The 17,404-nt window shown below is 36.5% G+C and overlaps 1 long non-coding RNA gene across 1 annotated transcript; it reads left to right on the plus strand.

The window, feature by feature from the left end:
- Positions 1 to 10,296: 10,296 nt before the first annotated feature.
- Positions 10,297 to 17,183, plus strand: LOC105518631. The gene is made up of 3 exons (XR_001002860.1): positions 10,297 to 10,469; positions 10,633 to 10,729; positions 16,724 to 17,183. It is a non-coding gene; the product is annotated as an uncharacterized LOC105518631 (long non-coding RNA).
- The last annotated feature ends 221 nt before the right edge of the window (positions 17,184 to 17,404 follow it).

Consider the following 17,404-nt stretch of genomic DNA (forward strand, 5'->3'; position numbering starts at 1 on the left):
CGGGAGGTGGAGCTTGCAGTGAGCTGAGATCTGGCCACTGCACTCCAGCCTGGGCGACAGAGCGAGACTCCGTCTCAAAAAAAAAAAAAGTGATTAGAAAACTTCAGTGAGGGGAATACAGTCAGTGCAGAAACTGTGTTTTGTGAAGAAAATATGTTGTAGACATATTCAAGACTTTGGGGAGTTGTCAATGTCTCAGGACATATCTCCCTTGAATGTTAAAGGTTGTCAATATACAAAAGAAAAAAGAGTAAAAATTAACTACACCAAAAGAGTAATGATAGTTCTTGCTGATTAATGGGAATACAAGCTATTTTGGTTATTCCTTAGTAATCCTTTTTGTTTTTTCCGAATGTATCTATAAATGAAATATTGTCTTCTTATAATCAGAAACAAAAAGCATTGAGTCAGCTCTTATCCATCACTGGAGGGAGCATGAGGAAAAGGATTGTTCCAATACAGTGTAAATTAGTGACCCCTTTTTGGAAGGTAATTGATTGTATAAATAAAATTTTTAAACTTGAATATCTTCAACCCAATAATTCTACTTTTCTGTGCAGACATCTATATGTATAAGGACAAACATTGCAACCTTATCATAATAGCAATTTATTTTACTATTGATGAGCAACCTAGTGTTCATCAAGAGGATATTTATTAAATCAATTAAGGTACATACATGCTAAGGAATGAATGGAAGACATTTTTAAAAACAAGATAAATATATATGTCATGACATAGCTGTCCATATAATGTGGTTGAATGAAAAAAATGTAGAACAATGTGTGTGTAATCCTATTTTTATATCTACACAAATATACTTGTATGTTCATAGAGAAAATCTAGAGACTAAACTATTAACAGTGGTTACTTCTGTAGAGGTGAGGGGAAAGAGTGGAGAGGATGTTCTCTTTATATATTTACATGTTGATTCAGGTTTTTTTAAATCATAAGCATGTATTATCTTGTTACAAAGCCTTCTCACCCAAAGTAAGCATCTGACAGAATGGATAAATTATAGTATATCTGTACAATAGAATAGTTAGGCATTAAAACAGATGAATTATAGCCTTACATGTCAACATGGATGAATCTCAAACATAATATTGAGAAGAGTTTCAGAAAAATATACACAGTGTGGATCCATGTATGTAAAGATCCAAAACATGCATAAACCCTAAGCAACATTGTTTAGAGATACACACATGAAAAAGAGGAAGGGAATAACAAACACAAAATTTAGAGTAGTAGTTACTTCTGGAGACAAGGAAGGGACACCCAGATGCTTCAAGGATTTGGGTTAATTCTGTTTTTTTAGTCTGGGTAGTTGGGTAAATGAGTATTCATTTCATTATTATTCTTTAAACAATAAGCATGATGTTGCATATGCTCTCATATATACAATAGATTTCATACATGCAAATTACATTATAGAATTCATAACTAAAAATTTAAACAAAAGAAACACATTTATGTTATCCTGAAAACAATCATTACACACACATACACACAATCAGACAAACTGATTCATATTAACACGTTAGAAGCTGAGTGAAGCTATAAAATCCGACCTGGGAGCAGACATAATTTAGCTGAGGCTCTATAGAGATGCAAAATCCTACCACCAGTGAATGAATGAATGAATGAATGAATAATATTTTAGATTTCAGGCAGTTAGAAACAAGTCAGGAATATTTTAATGTGGATTGGGGACAAGGCGTATTCTTGGTTTTTCCACATTACATTACAACATATGGGGAGCAAACCCCTTCTCCCAAATGGGTTACGGAGTCAATGACTTTCTAAATCTTCAGGTTTAGTACCAGGAAACCACTCAAAAGTGATGCTCAGACTCCCTCATATCTATAAAAGTTTTCTCGAATGACCAGTAAAGTCTAATAACTTGGCTAAATTTTTCACTGAATTGAGCCCAAATATTTAAATTGATAACCTCCTATGATGACATGGTTTTTGACATGTGCATTCTTCCATGGAACATTCTACTCTGAGTTCCTATTAATTAAATTTAACCTAAACAACACCAAATATCCCCCTACCTTTTCCCCTCCACTACCAAAGAAGAGAAAATAGAAAGGCAAAAAGATTTTAATTTGTTCAGACATCCTGGTTTTATTGAAATGATTTTTAAAAATCTTTGTCCCTTAATTGATACTTCCCCTTAGTAATTAAAGTATGGCAATAAATAAGGATGAAGCCTTTTACATTACTTGACAATGAAAGGGTCAGGCTCTCAGTCTCATATTCATCAGCCTGAGATGGGAAGCAGCAGCACGATGGGGGAAACCCATCTGTCTTACTATTAAGACTTGGCACCAAGGGAACACAGAAAAGAGAAGAGCTCATTTAGTAAATGGCAGTTCCCGTTCTGCAAAGTGACAGAAAATTTACTGCACTGTCAGCAAGAAAAAAATAATCCACTCAGAGAAAGTTGTTATATTAGGAAGATTTAAAGAGAAAGACCTTTTCTGTGATATTAGAGAGGATAAAAGTTTCTACCTAATAATACATAACTAAGTAGAAAAAATTCTTCTCTACACCAACATTGCTCATGTTGCCTTTTATTCCTCTAAGGCTCCTTCCTTTCATGACCTATTCCTATCTTTTCCATCATTTTATGCCAAAACAAGCCCTAGCTCTACCCAAAGCCTTCCCTAATTTCAATCCAAACTAATTTCATTTTCTCACTGTCATATTTTCTACTGGGCATAATTTAGCATTCTAACAGTTCAGCCTTTTATCATGCATTTTAATTCTCTAATTGTTTCTTGTATTAGTTTGCTTTGCCAAACTAGATTTTTAAAAGTATTTTGTGGGCAGAGACCGTGTCTTAAACAGCCTTGGAGCTCCCTTTAGCACCTGGCAGGGTTCTTGGCACATAACAAGTGTTCAACAAGTGCTTATTGCTTGATTTCTTCTGATCTAAATTCCATTATCCATGGTAACCATCTTCATTGGACAAAAACCTGACAAAACCTAATAGATCAATTTCTTAAATAGTTACAAATTATTTATTGAAGTAATAAACACACAGTATCAAAACATAATAAAATACAGGAGGACTTATAATGGAAAACAACACTTCTGCTCCATCACGTCACAGTGCATATGCTTGCTCTCCAGGGGCAACCCCTTTAACTTGTTTAAAGCTGTTTCTTCTTATAGTTACTACCTCTACATAAAATGCCTAGACCACTGGGTCTTACTGAAATAATTTCTTCTCCCTTCTTCCATTCATCTAATATAATTATATAGTTATGTTCACTCCTCTATCAGTTATTTTAAATTTTAATTTCTTGGATGTAGAATGTTTATTACATGTTCCTTCAGCTCTCTTCTCTTCCTTTTACCTCCCAACTTTCTTCGTTTGTACTTTTCTATTGCATTATTTCTATAACTACAGTTAGCTTAAAAGTTAAAAATAGTCACCAGTGTTTACACTTTTGTGACCATGTCAATAGTGTTCACTTCAGGGACAATAATTAAATTATGTTTTCTTCTTTGTACAGGTTTTAAATGTTTTCCTGGATATTCTAATAGCTTTCCCCCCACCCCACACTATTTGCCTGTGTCATATGCTCAGTTTCTTCGTTTCATTTCAAAGTCTTTGTCATAACAGGTGAAGCCCCTTTTTTTCCTGGAAATTCACTTCCCAAGGCCTCCAACCTCAGGCTCTATTGTAGGCCAGTTGCTCTTTAGACTTACTCTAAAGCTACCATCCTGCGATGTCACTGCTTCCCGTGGTTGGATGTGCTCTTTTCAAGAATTCATGTCTTCCTCTTTCTTGGTTTATTTCCTCTTTTTCACTGGACTAAATCCTCAATTTCCTTTAAAAGTATTTGTTGCAGAGTAATTGCAGGAGTCATCTCGTATCTGAAAATGCTTTTATTTTATTCTCACACTTAACTGATAGATTAACTGATTTTAGAATGTTGTGCTGAAGAAAGTCATTTTCCTTCAGAACTGTGAAGGTATTGCTCCAGTGTTGTCTCCTGTGAGACTGATGATGAGAAATCTGATGTCAATATCATTTTCATCTCTTTGTAGTTTACTTGCTTTTCTCACTGGAAGCTTTAGGATATCTCTATACTTTGTATTCTGAAATTTCACATGAATGTACAATTCACATGAATTGTACTTTCTCATGAATGTACATTTCACATGAATATGATCTCGTATTGTTTCTTTGATAATTCCCTCTCCTTTGTTCTTCTCTCTTAAATTTCTGTTAGTCAAATATTAGATCTCCAGGGTTACCTTCTGTCTTATCCTCCTTTCTTAGTCTTTTTGTTCTACTTTTTAAAAATATTTCCTCAAGTCTGTCTTCCAACTCTTCCTTTGAATTTGATCTCTGCACTCATATTTTTATTTCCAAGAGGTCCCTCTTGCCCTCTTAATATATATTTTCAAATATCCTATTTATGTTATATGAATGCAATGTTTTATTGAATCTAAGTATACTAATTCTAGTGTTTTGTCTCTCTTTTCTTTTTTTCTGTTTGAACTGTCTTTTCTTTTTTTTCTGTTTGTTTACCATTCTGTTTCACGTTGGAAGTTTTCCTCAAATATTTGCTAATCATTGATATTTTGTTTACATAGAAGAATGGTGCAATAAAAAGTGATTGGAAGCTTCATATACATAGGTAGGGAGTTGGGCATTTTGTTCAGGGGTTGCCTAAATGCAGAAGTACACATGATTTTTCTCTTGGATCTCTCAATTTCTTTCAAGAATAACACTCTAATATTTTGGTGCTCATGGAGGATATAGCCGGTTCCGGGCATTCTGTACACCAGATTGAGGAGGACAGTGGGAGGATTAGCTGTGTAAAAATGGCTTCATCCTCCCCCTTCTGCCTTATATCTCACCTGGTTTCTTTGTCAACTCTAGCGTTTATGCAGGGAAGGCTGACTTCCTCTCATTGTATCAACACACTTAAAGTATTCTAAACTGTGGCGTCTCCTGTTCTGCTTCATCAATTACCACTCCTTCATCTACTTTTTAGCTTTCATCCAACGTTCATTCATCAATGGTCCCTTTCCCATTTTCTTCATTGTTGTGAGTTTATATCTTTTGTATTCCTTTGCTATCTTGAGATGTAGAGGCAATACATGCATATAATCTGTATTCCATCATTAACTCATTGAAATACATAAACTTATTTCAATTACAACTTAAACTCTCACTTTGCTTTTTTTTTCTATTTCTTCTGAGAGTAGAGCACTAAATAACATCATACTCATTGCTGTGATAGCATCAAACTGATTTGGTAATAAAAACCTATTTTACAGTGTAACACACTGAAACATTAGAACAATAAACTTGAATATATGCTTTCTTTTTTTTCTTTTTTTTTTAAACACAATTTCACTCTCAGCTCTCTGCAACCTCCACCTCCTGGGTTCAAGCGATTCTCCTGCCTCAGCCTCCAGTACCTGGGACTACAGGCTTACACCACCACGTCCAACTAATTTTTGTATTTTCAGTAAAGACAAGGTTTCACAATGTTGACCAGGCTGGTCTTGAACTCCTGACCTCAGATGATCCACCCACCTCAGCCTCCCAAAGTGCTGGGATTACAGGCATGAGCCACCGTGCCTGGCTCATGTATACTTATTTCTTAAGCAGAATTTCTGTGCATAGTCCAAGAGTGTCTGGTATGTTATTTAGTACAGTCAGTTCATTAGATACCTGTCTATTTGTTCTCTCAGGGTAGTGGTTCTTAAGATTCTTAAGCTGGGGAGCTTGTTAAAAATACATATTCTCAGGCCTCAGCTCTGCAGAAGGTCTGGGAGAGGGCCAGTACTCTGTACTTTGAAAGAACCCCTTGAGTGAAAAGCACAACTATGGTTAAGAACCACTGACCACTGGAAGTCCAGCAACAGCGAATTGGGCTATTCTCATTCCCTGTTTCTCCTCATTTCAATCCCTATTCTTGCTGACTCCAAGAGTACATGGCAATCTTTAATGGCAGTATTGTTCAGAAAGTAGTTGCTGCATGGTTAATCTAGCTTTTTAAACTATACTACCTCAGTAAAAATCCACCAAGCAATGTACACAAAATTGACAGGTTCATCCGTGCTGAGTGAACTCACTCGCCCAAAGTCATCAATGTGAATGATGAAGATGGGAACAGTATTTGGATCAATCATAGGATATAGTCTAAGCCAGATGTTGCCATTCCTTATAAATGTCTGCATCTATAATGAGAAGGTAAGAAATTACATTATAGCAGTGCCAGAGCTTAGCTACCAGGAAAAAAAGAAAAAAAAGAAAAAAAAAAACTCTTCTGCAAGGATGAAACAAGCAGATTATTTGAACAATGTGTACTAGGTTTTATTGGGGCAGGGGGTTATTTCTGAAAAGGAAAATTCAAGTTCTAATTTAGACAACCCAACATTATTGATTCACTGTCTTATTTAAAAATATGGTCTGCAAGCCCTTTTAGAACTTTGTCATTTTTATCCCCAGGGAAATTAGAAGTGAGCCAAGCAGAGCTGCTGATTTGTAGATACTAGAAGTAGACCTTAGACATAGATTCAATACTAGGGCAGGAATATGATAACAGTGGCTAACAGGACAGGTTTGGAGTCGGACATACCTGAGTTAAGAGGTTAGGCTCCATCACTTACTAGTTGTGTGACCTTCAGAAAAATACTTAACCTCTCTAAGGTTCAGTTTTCCCCTTTTGTAGTTTCTTAAGTAAACCAAGCTCTCAAGCTTTGGTGCCTCTGTACAGGCAGCTTACCACTCACCTCCTTTAACTCTGATTAATTCTTACTCATCCTTCAGGTTTCAAATCAACACTGCCTCTTCCTGGAAGCCCTGATTTCCCAGTCAGAATTAGCAAATGCTCTTCTGTGTCTCCTCCCCCAAGTGCCCTAAACACATCTTCAATCATAATAAATGTACGGTAATTGGTGGTTTATAAAAATTTGTTACTTCGATCATTTAGGAGCCAGCAATTAGAGTGCACAGGCCAAATCTGACCCATGGCCTCTTTTAGTACAGCCTTCAAAATAAGAATGGTTTTTGCATTTTTAAAAGGTTAGTTACAAAAAGAAGTAGAATATGCAATTGAGATTGTATGTGTCCCTTAATGCCTAAAATATTTATTATCTGGCTTTTTAGAGAAGAATTTGCTGACCCCTGCCATATATCATAAGTAATTTGAGTGTAGGAACTATGTTTTATTTCACTGTATGTCCTATTCCTAGCACAATGTCTGACGCATGAAAGGAATCACGTGCTTGTTGAAGGGATGAATTAGTCAGTACAACCAGTATTTTCTACAGTATTATTTATCATAGAATCAAAACACAACTTTATTTTGTCTCCCCATGTTCCAATAAAATGTACCCCATTGAGGTAACCTTTTCCTAGCCATAGATGGAAGTTTGGATACAGCACATGATTTTCTGCTCACTTCTTCAAAAATAGACCGTCCATAGGTCACTCTAAGTCACAAAACACAACCTTGATTTAGTAATTAGAATTTATTCAGTCCAAGATATTACTCAACTTTCTCAATCTTCACTCAGTTGTGAGGCTTTGTTTCCCACTGAGCCCGTGCTAAGGCCTGTAGTGGTGGCTAAATGCCTTTGGAAAAGGAGGAGTGATAGGTTTTCTTCTTTCTCTCTCCACTTGCCAGTCTCTATTTGGATCCTCACCAGAGTGGAAATAGGAGTAGGGAAGAGAGGTAAGGGATTGGTCATTTCTTCCTTGGTGGAATGGCTTCCCACTCTCTGGGTCTTTGGCTCTTCTGTGGGTTCTTCAAAGACCTCCATCACAGAAGACCCCTCTCCTGTAATTTGGGAGGCCTGGGTTGATGCATTTTTATTTAGGTTGGTAGTTAACAACTCCTTCCTCAGCCTCTGGGAATCCAGAAGTTATCTTTAGCTTCCTGTTAATGGGGTCCTTTCTCCCCTGCAGATGGCCATATTGAACAGGGTTCAGGATGACCCTACCCTGGCTCTCTTTCTTGCATGACCCCCATTTGGTTCCTAGGAAAAAATCAAACATACTGTGCCCTAACAAACTCTGGGAATGAAGGCCAATCCCAACACAGTCAATCCTGTTCTCCTGCCAAGGGCCACATTAGCTTTCTCAGAATGGAGTACAGTTCCAATTCGCTCCCCTTCTACCACAGGGAATAAATGTCAAGCTCCGTGAGTGATCCAGTGAAATACCCACTAGGCTTCTACTCGTTTTGGAAGGTGAAGTGGAGTCTTGGCCTGGCAACAGCTCTGGATAAAGAAACATTTTCACAAATTTCCCTTCCCACTCCCTTTCACAATCTGACTCCCTTTTATTTCTTGGAACCTTTTCTGGAGCATTTCCATTGTAAATTTTGTATATGATGGCCTGGCTTTGGAATTCCCAACTATTGTTGGTCATTTATCATGTCTTCCTGGAAACTCGAATTTAATATTATGTTAAATAAGGCTTATTTTTTCTAATTAGGTAAGAAAATTTCAATTATCCATGGTGAAACCGCTGGTTATATTCACATAGCCTCATCGTCTATTGATATCTACCAATTTGAAGCAACAACATTAAGATTTGTTGAGCATCTGTAGTATATGCTTTAGAGATATTTTCTCATCTAACCCCCCTTTTATAATTTTCCCTCTTTTATAGGTGAAAACTGAGTCTCAGAGAAAATAATTGACCTTCTTAAGGTAATCTAGAAAATATAGATCAAAGCTAAGGTGAAAACCCAGGTCATTATGATTTCTAAGTCCCTCATCTTTCTACTACACTATGATCTTTGAACTTTTTCATCCAAAAATCCCGAATGACAGAGGAGAGTCAGCACGTATCCCTGGGGAAGTCTGGGTGACCCAAAAAGGCCCTACTACAAGTGCAAAATTTCTCTAAAATCTCATGCTTGATCATAAAAATGCATAAATTTGCATTCTATTCTATGTGTTTATTATCATATAAACTATGTTTAAAATTATCACTTAAACTATCTATGTTCTCCTTGTCTAAATATTCAAGTAAATTTAATCATCTAGGAAAATACACTCTGTTTATCCTGTACTTTCTTGAGCATACTACTCTAGTTTGAGAAACACCAGCATATTCCTCAGTTTGAGAAAGAAGGTACTGGAATATGCTGGTAAGGCGAGGATTTCAAGGACAGCCTCAACTCATTTTAACCACTGGAATGAGGGAAATGGAAAGACGTAGTATGCGAGAATTGTTAAGGAGAATTTGGGAATAAAGTGAAAATCACTGCAGTAATTTCTTAAAGATTGGCATGATACTATAACTAATACTATTGTGATTATTGATACCATAATAAAAATTGTTTACGATCATGTGTTGTTGGATGAACAATGCACTAATGATGGTATAATATTGGAGAAGTAACATGGGGACATTCAGCTGTTTCTAACCTGGAGGCCATGGAGCACAGAACTTTTATCCCTATTTCTGAGGAAGGGGAAGGTCTGTAGCTTTCCTTAGACTCTCAAAGGAATCCAAGATCCACAAAGGTTGAGAAACACTGCTACAGAGAAAAGAGCAGAGATTTTGGGATCACATGGCCTTGTTTTCCAGTGCTGGCTCTAGGCTTACTAAACTACATGATATACTTTCTCTCTAAGTCTCAGGTTCCCCATTTGTAAAATGAGGATCATAATACCCAAATCACAGGGCTGTTGTGTGGATTAAATTAAGTTCTTTATGTTAAATGTTTAATATAGAGTAGGCACTCAAGAAATGTTAATCTCCTTCCTCCTACCACAATATATAAAAGATGATAAGGGCCTTTGACTACAAATGGATGAATAACTTATAGTGGAATATATACCCTGGCTAGATATGACTACTTAGAAAATGTTGTACTTTAATCTTAGAACCCCAACCAAAAACTCAGGCTGATGTTAAATTTCCACAAAATATTTAAATCAAATGTATTAAGTTGGTGCCTAAAAAATCCTTTTCAAACCTAGAAATATACACATGCAAACATTCTGTTTGTAAAGATGGAATTATTTAAGCACTATCACATCCTGGAATGTTTGGTTTCAATTCTAAGCATATATTACTGTAAGACCCAGGATGAAAAACCTCTTGAATTTAGCTAGAGATTTGATCCTCTTAAATGACATATGAAGCAGCTTTTATAAAGATAGGGAGCCTCAGCTAGTCTTACAGATTTATGAGGAAGCCTCGAAGGGGTTAAAGTAGAAAGCTTATACAAACTTTGCTTCTCAGCCTCTCTTATCTCCTCCCTCTCCACATCGCTGAGACAGAGCAGAGCTGAATCACTACCTTTCCTGCATACTCTAAACTGTTGCCTGCGAAAGAGGAACTGGGGACTTAGACTAATTCAGGCTGCTTTCATTCAAATGTTCCAGAGGGCACACACACATCCAAACAGACTTCTCTTTGCTTTTCAGAGCTTATAAGGAGCAGGCATCTGAAGCTGCACTCTGAAGCTGTAAGTGGTAACTGGCATTTTAAGTAACATTTTAAGTAATAGAAGGTGTTTTTCTGTTTTTCTGCAAAGGGATTACTCTTTAGGAAGATGAAAGAGAAACCATACTTTGCATGAACATAGTCCTGCTTCTTTGGCAAAACAAGGCTTTCATTCTATTTTCCAGCTGTTCCAGTGATGTTCCTGAACAAGTTACCTGTTGGTGAAAGCTTCAAAAGGGATACTTAAGTGACCAATCCTATTCATACTGTGGGCCAGGAGAGGTAAGAGATATTTGGAAATATGATGTTATTCCCGGTGAAGTGAGAGGCATTATTTTATTTATCGGCAGGTGTGACAAATAGGCACCATCTGCTGCAGAAGATACAGCAACTCCTACTTGAGCAAGCTTATTACTTAATGGCTCCAGCCACTGAAGAAGCATTTGCTGCTGGAATCGTTTTTTCATAGGGTGATGTGGAACTAGATACACTTATCTGTCTTAGTTTTTTCTCCCCAGCTAGGAAGATAAATATAAATAGAATGTATTAACTCTTAAAAGCTGATAGCAGTTGATAGTTTTGAATTTCTTTTCTGAATTGTTCCACTGAACATTTTCCTTAACTACTTGGTGAGATTTCAGTTCTGGAATTATATAGGCAGGTGTCATGCAGAAAAATGTAAAATTACCAGTGGGGTGTTCCCAGAACCTTATCATGTTAAAGAAAATAAAAGTAACTACTAGGAGCACCCTGAGAACCAAATAGAGATCAGGGTACTCTTATTTTATATCTCCAGCACCTAAAAATGTGTCTGGAACTTGATTGGCACTCAGTAAATGTTTACCAAAGAAATGTTAATCTGATTTTGGAGACCTGTGCAGAACTTGGTTGCTCTTGTTACAAATAAGTTTCACTCAAGTAATCCCTCTCAGGCTTGATTGATGCAAACAGCTATTCCCTTATCATTCTGGGGAGCAAAATTCATGATCTAGGAGTGTATGTTATTTTGCTCCTGTGAGGTTATATATACTATGCTGATGTCAAAAATTAGTGAGAACTTGACATTTCAATGTTTATACTAAAAACAGAAGACTTTTTTATTACTAAGATTTTATTTACCAAATGAATGACAAAATATGCAATCAGAAAACCAAAGGTGCATTTATGTCACTTGTGAGTATTTTGATTTACATTAGAATTGAAGTAAACCAGAGGTACAAGTTAATATTGGACATTGGCCAGTTATTAAATTAAACACTTTCTCTTTTCCCTTTCCCCCAAACTTCTCATCCTCTTTTTTTCCTCCATTCTTTCTCAATATTACCTACTTCCCTTCCTTCTCCCCCCTCATAATCACTCATTTCCTGCCCCATCTTGTCTCCATCCCACATCCCTCATGGTCTTTACTCATTTCTCAGATTTCTTTCTTTTCCTCCTCTCTCCCTTCCCTCCTCCTCTATCTTCCTTTCTTTCTTTCCCAAATTCCTTACCCCCTTTTCCATTCCTCACCCTCCTCCTTGTCCCTCAACAGCTTTCAATCACTTTTACAAAGACTAGAAACTGATTTTTATTGTATGAGCTTTCCAGAAAGAACTGCAGGATACTAAAATAATTCTTTCCACAAAAAATCGTATCCTTCAGAATTAATAGAATTTGAATTCCTTTTGAAATTGCATGGTTGTTTTTCTTTCCAAATGGTGCAGAGCTTTTAACAGAGCAATCATATTATCTGTGCAACTCATTAATTAGTTAGCAAAGAGAGCCATGACAATCCTGTTTGAAAAGATTTTATGAGAAGTAGTCACAGATATAGGACCAGAGTAACAAAAAAGAGGATTTCCCAATATCTAACATTGCATTAATTCATTTCAAAGTCCTTAATGGATTTAAGGAATTAAATTGATAAACCTCCCTGAATTGACCAGACTGTTTGGTCTCCTGAACACTATAGAGGCTTTAAGAAATATGTGATTAGTTAGTTTTCCAAACTTTCAAAGAAAATGTTTAAAGAAATTGACAACTGTAGCTGAGATCATTGTTCTCTAAGCTTCTCCAAGCTTCATAGAATTCTAATAAATATTGAATAAGTTTTCAGACCTAAGGAAGATTCAGGGTCAGTTGCATAGGAGGCAGAAAATGAACTATCAATTGTTATTGAAAATTATCTGTAGACACAATTGAACTTTCTAAAACTTAAATTTAAAATTTAACCCATCCCATATAGTTTTCCTTTAAAATCTTGTAAGTGAAATACCATTTCATCAACAGAGTTTCTAACAAGGTGATAATTTCTTAAATCTAGGTTATAATCTGGAATTATTCTCCAATAAGAAATTGAACAGTGGAGGAAAGGAATAAAAAGAAAAGAAAAATTGATGTTCTTCTCCAAGCTGTATTAGCAATCAGATCAGAGATAAGACCATGCTTCTCTTTGAACTCTAAATATTAGGTACACTTCTTCATCATACCCATGCATTTATTCAATAATTCTTGAGCAGCTACTGCAAGCAAAGCTGTATAAGGGATAGACTGCTGAAAATGATCCTCAAGAATTTTGTAAATTAGAATTTAGAAGAAAACATATCAAATAGATATCTGCAATATTTGTCAAATTTAATTCCTCTAGGAGAAATACAAAGCATTGTGGAAATTAGGGTTAGGGTGGAAAGTCAAGATCAGCTTCATGAACTGAATCTTAAAGAATTGTATTATTTCCTCACCCAGAGATGTGTGAAGATAGAAGGAACTGGTCAAACAAAAATATGGAAGCAGGGAAGTAGGTAAGAGTGAACATTACAGTTTTATTGGAAAGCGGGTAATGTAAGGAATTAAGGTAAGCCAGGGCCAGAGCATTGACAGCCTTAAATGTCAAGCTAAGGAGAATGGAGTAAAATCCAAAGGCAACATGCGGACTGCCAACATTTTATTTCTTTTTCCTTTTTCATTCCACTAGACTAGTTATAAATAAATCATATAGTAATAAAATATAGAATAAAATAGCGGCAAGTTGAAGATTACACACAGTTTGGTATTTTTTTTATAAAGTTCAAAACAAATAATACTAACATTGTTTAGGCATAGGGGTGAGTGTGTGTGTGTGTGTGTGTGTGTAAATAAAAGGAAGGTAATGAGTCACAAATTTCAGAATATTGGTTATTGGTTATTTCTGGAGAAGGATAGGTAAGAGGATGAGATGGGAAGAGCATAGGTAGATGTCATGTAACTTATTAGCTATTCTCAATCTTAAAGTTGGTAGATGTTTGCCCACAGATGTCTGTCCATGGGTGTTCAATATATTATTAAATAAGTGAATAAAAAAGTGCTCAAATTTACCAATGATGGCAATGTGCCATAAACCAAGGAGTATGACTTACCTGATTCTGTGTACTTGGGGTTCAAAGGGAGTATAAAGATACTATGATAGTATAGAGGTTTCTCCCACTTGGCTTGCACTAGCAGTGAGTGTTTGTTTTTCCTTACCCTTCTTTTCTGGAAGGCAGGTAAAAAAGTAACTTAGGAGATACATGGATGAAAAATCCATTAAGCTCTTATCTCTAGGTTACTACCATTCTTAAGAAAAGGAGCTGCTGGGAGAAGTGGTGAGAAGGAAGGCCAATCAGACTGACAACCTATATGTGAAGCACTTTGAATATGTAGTGAAGCAGTTGAGCTGTGTGGGCTGTCTGGGACTGTTAGAGTCCTGATTTGAAGTGCTCTGTTCTATTTGTAGACTGATGTTTTTCAGCCCTGGCTGCATATCAAAATCACCTGTGGAGCTTTTAAGCAATACAGATGTTCATGCCCCATACAGAGCTACTGAATCAGAAACCCTAAAGAAAAGACCCAGTTATATATATTTTCAAAAAGCATACTAAGTAATACTAAAGTACAGCAAGGACTGAAAAACATTCCCTGAAGAATGTGCTTAGAAACAAGTAGGTAACTTGTTTCAAACATTGATTCCAGGATACTGTCCCCAGAGATTCTAATCTAAGAAACAAGGGAAAGGCTCTGGGAAAGGGTCCATGTTTTTATTCATAATAAACACCCTGTAGGTGATTCTGGGGAAGGGACTTCCCTTGACCACTTTGAGAAACATTACCCCAAAGGTTCCAAAACACTAGGGTTTCAGGGTGATTACTCCATGTATTTGCTTCCTAAAACTGCCATTAAAAAATTATATAAGCTAGGTGACTTAAAAAAACAGAAATTTATTCTTTCAGGCATGGACTATAGAAGTCTGGAATCATGGTATCAGTAGGGCCATGCACTCTCTGAAATCTGTAGGGTAGACTCCTTCCTTGCCACTTCGAGCCTCTGTTATTTGCTGGCAATCTTCAGCATTCCTTGGCTGGTAGATACATCACTCTAATCTCTGCCTCTATCTTCTCCTTGTATGCCTCTGTCTTCTCCTCTTCTTGTGAGGACACCAGTCATTAGATTAGGGCCAACCTAATATATTGACTTGATTACATCTACAAGGTCTTATTTCCAAATAAGGTTACATTCACAGTTGCTGGGGGTTAGGACTTCACCATTTTTGGGGGGATGACACTATTCAACCCACAACATTGTTTTAAATGCTTTTAAAAGTAGAGCCTCCAAACAACCAATAAGATAGATTAGCTGTATTCTTTAGCTGGGCTATCTAGAGAGAAAAAACAATAACTAACTCTCAAAGCTCAGTATGCAAAGAAACACTTGAAAAGCTTGTGTTTAGTATGCATATTCCTGGGCCTTGATCCCAGCTAATCAAAAATCAAAATAGCTGTACTTGCAAGGATAGAAAAATGTTTCCTAGACCACTGCTCCAAATACAGTGGAAAGATATTCTCTCTCTCTCTCTCTCTCTCTCTCTGCTCTTGTTTCTTATGAACCAAGTGTGGGCAATAGGAACGGTAAGAAGGTAGACTAAGAAAAATATGGATTATGGAAAGTATAGTAACGTGGGCTAGGGAATACAAACTTTAAGCTGAAGTGTTCTCAGGCTGGGGGCAACATTCAAGATGATAGGAAAAATAATGTGACTGTTGGAGCTAGTTCTACGAACTCTCCTTGGGTATGTTAACAACAGACAGAACTAGGCTACACTGTTAGCAATCTACTATGGCACATAGAAGTGTGACAGGTGATGGTTGTTTATATTGTTTATTTTAGCCACCCACATTCAAAATTCATGTTTAGAATGGTAAGTTAAATCATTTTGGAAGACTTCAGCAGTAAATAGTTGACCCTATTTACACGGTGGAATGTTTTTGCCAATAAAAAGAAAGTTCTAGCTTTACCAATGATAAAGCATGCAATGCATTTATTTGCTCAGAATAGGCATACTCTCTCGATTCCTTCTGGTGTACAACTATTGGGGGGAAAATGTCTATTTCCACCCTACCGATCTGAATGAGAGAGATAGACCAAAAACAAAATTAGGGGAAGCCTGCATTCCTGAACATTCCCCTGATTCATTAAAGTAACAATTGTCACTGGGATCTGGAGATTGAAAAACAATTCCTTAAAATTAGGATTCCTTTGTTTCAGTGCTAGGCTTTCCTGGTTCCACTAGATCAATGGTTCTTAGTCCTGGCTGCACTTTGAAGTTACTTGGAAAAGACTTTATTGCTTTTCTTCTATCTCTCTTATTCAGATATGTGGGGTAAAAATAGACATTTTTCCCCAATGTTTGTAGACCCAGAAGGAATTGAGAGGGTGTGCCTATTCCGAGCAAACAAATGCATCCTTCATCATTGGTAAAGATAGAACCTTCTTTTTGTTGGCAAAAGCATTCCACCATGTAAATAGGGTCAACTATTTACTGCTGAAGTCTTCCAAAATGATTTAACTTGGCATTCTAAACATGAACTTTGAATATGGGTGGCTATTTTCTTTTTAAATAGTAGTGCTTGGGTCCCATCCCAGACCAATAAAGTCTGAATCTCTAGAATGGTGCCCAGGCCCCTACTGTGGAGATTATGATTCAGGAAGTCTAGATTTGGACCCAGGATCTGTATATTAATAAGTACCCCCAAGTAAATCTTATGATCAGTTGGTTTAGAAAACATTGTTCTAATCTAGGTTAGTTATTAGCTGCCATTTAGTGATCTGATTTTTTTTCTTTAACCTTTTAAAAGCTATCTTCTACACAGAAGAAAAAGCATTCTAAAATTAGTTTGCATATAGTAAACCATTTTGTAATTTATCAATTTATTTTTATTTCAAAATACATTGCCATTTGTTTTTCTTAGAGATAACCGAATCTTTATTTTTGTTTTTAATTTTCAGGAAAATCAATATCTGTTGGAGAATCTGAAGAGCCAAATCTCCTGAGCCTGGGCCTACTGCTGTCAGCATCTCTGAGACCTCTCTCACCTGAGAATTACCAAGTCTCACAACACTTTCCGTCCAGCCTACAGTGAGGGATGTCAACAAAGCTACAGAAAACTCACATTTTCTAGACTTACAAGCTCCTGCAGCTGGGCAGGAACCTTGTAATCTCCATCCTTAGGGAAGGTTCAGAAATATAGACAAACGGGATGAAAACTCAGATATGCTGAGCCTGATATATACAAAAGCCTTCAGATAGTCTCCTCAAGGAAGAGCCCAATTAGGTCCACATAATTAGTCCACACATCTAGATTAGGTATAGGCAAAACGAGCCCTTTCTCCATCTACCAAAACAGAGCAAAAACTGACATAATACTGTAAAAGATTCTTGTTCTAATAACAGTATTATAAAGCAGTTTCACCCATATTTATTTTAATCAGTATAAAAGTAGGAGTGTGGAAAATAAAACATTACTTATATTTTTGAAAATTGATTAAGAAGCTCTGATAAAACCTATTGGAGGGGTGATTGCTGTGCTGAAGGATAGAGAGGGTATCTCAATTGGCAAATCATAGCATCACCATTTTCTGCTTGTGTGCTATTACCTTAGCTCTGAGAGTGATTTGTTTTTATCGGAT

This window comes from Colobus angolensis, unplaced genomic scaffold (assembly GCF_000951035.1).
Source record: "Colobus angolensis palliatus isolate OR3802 unplaced genomic scaffold, Cang.pa_1.0 Scaffold324, whole genome shotgun sequence".
Taxonomy (NCBI): domain Eukaryota; kingdom Metazoa; phylum Chordata; class Mammalia; order Primates; family Cercopithecidae; genus Colobus; species Colobus angolensis.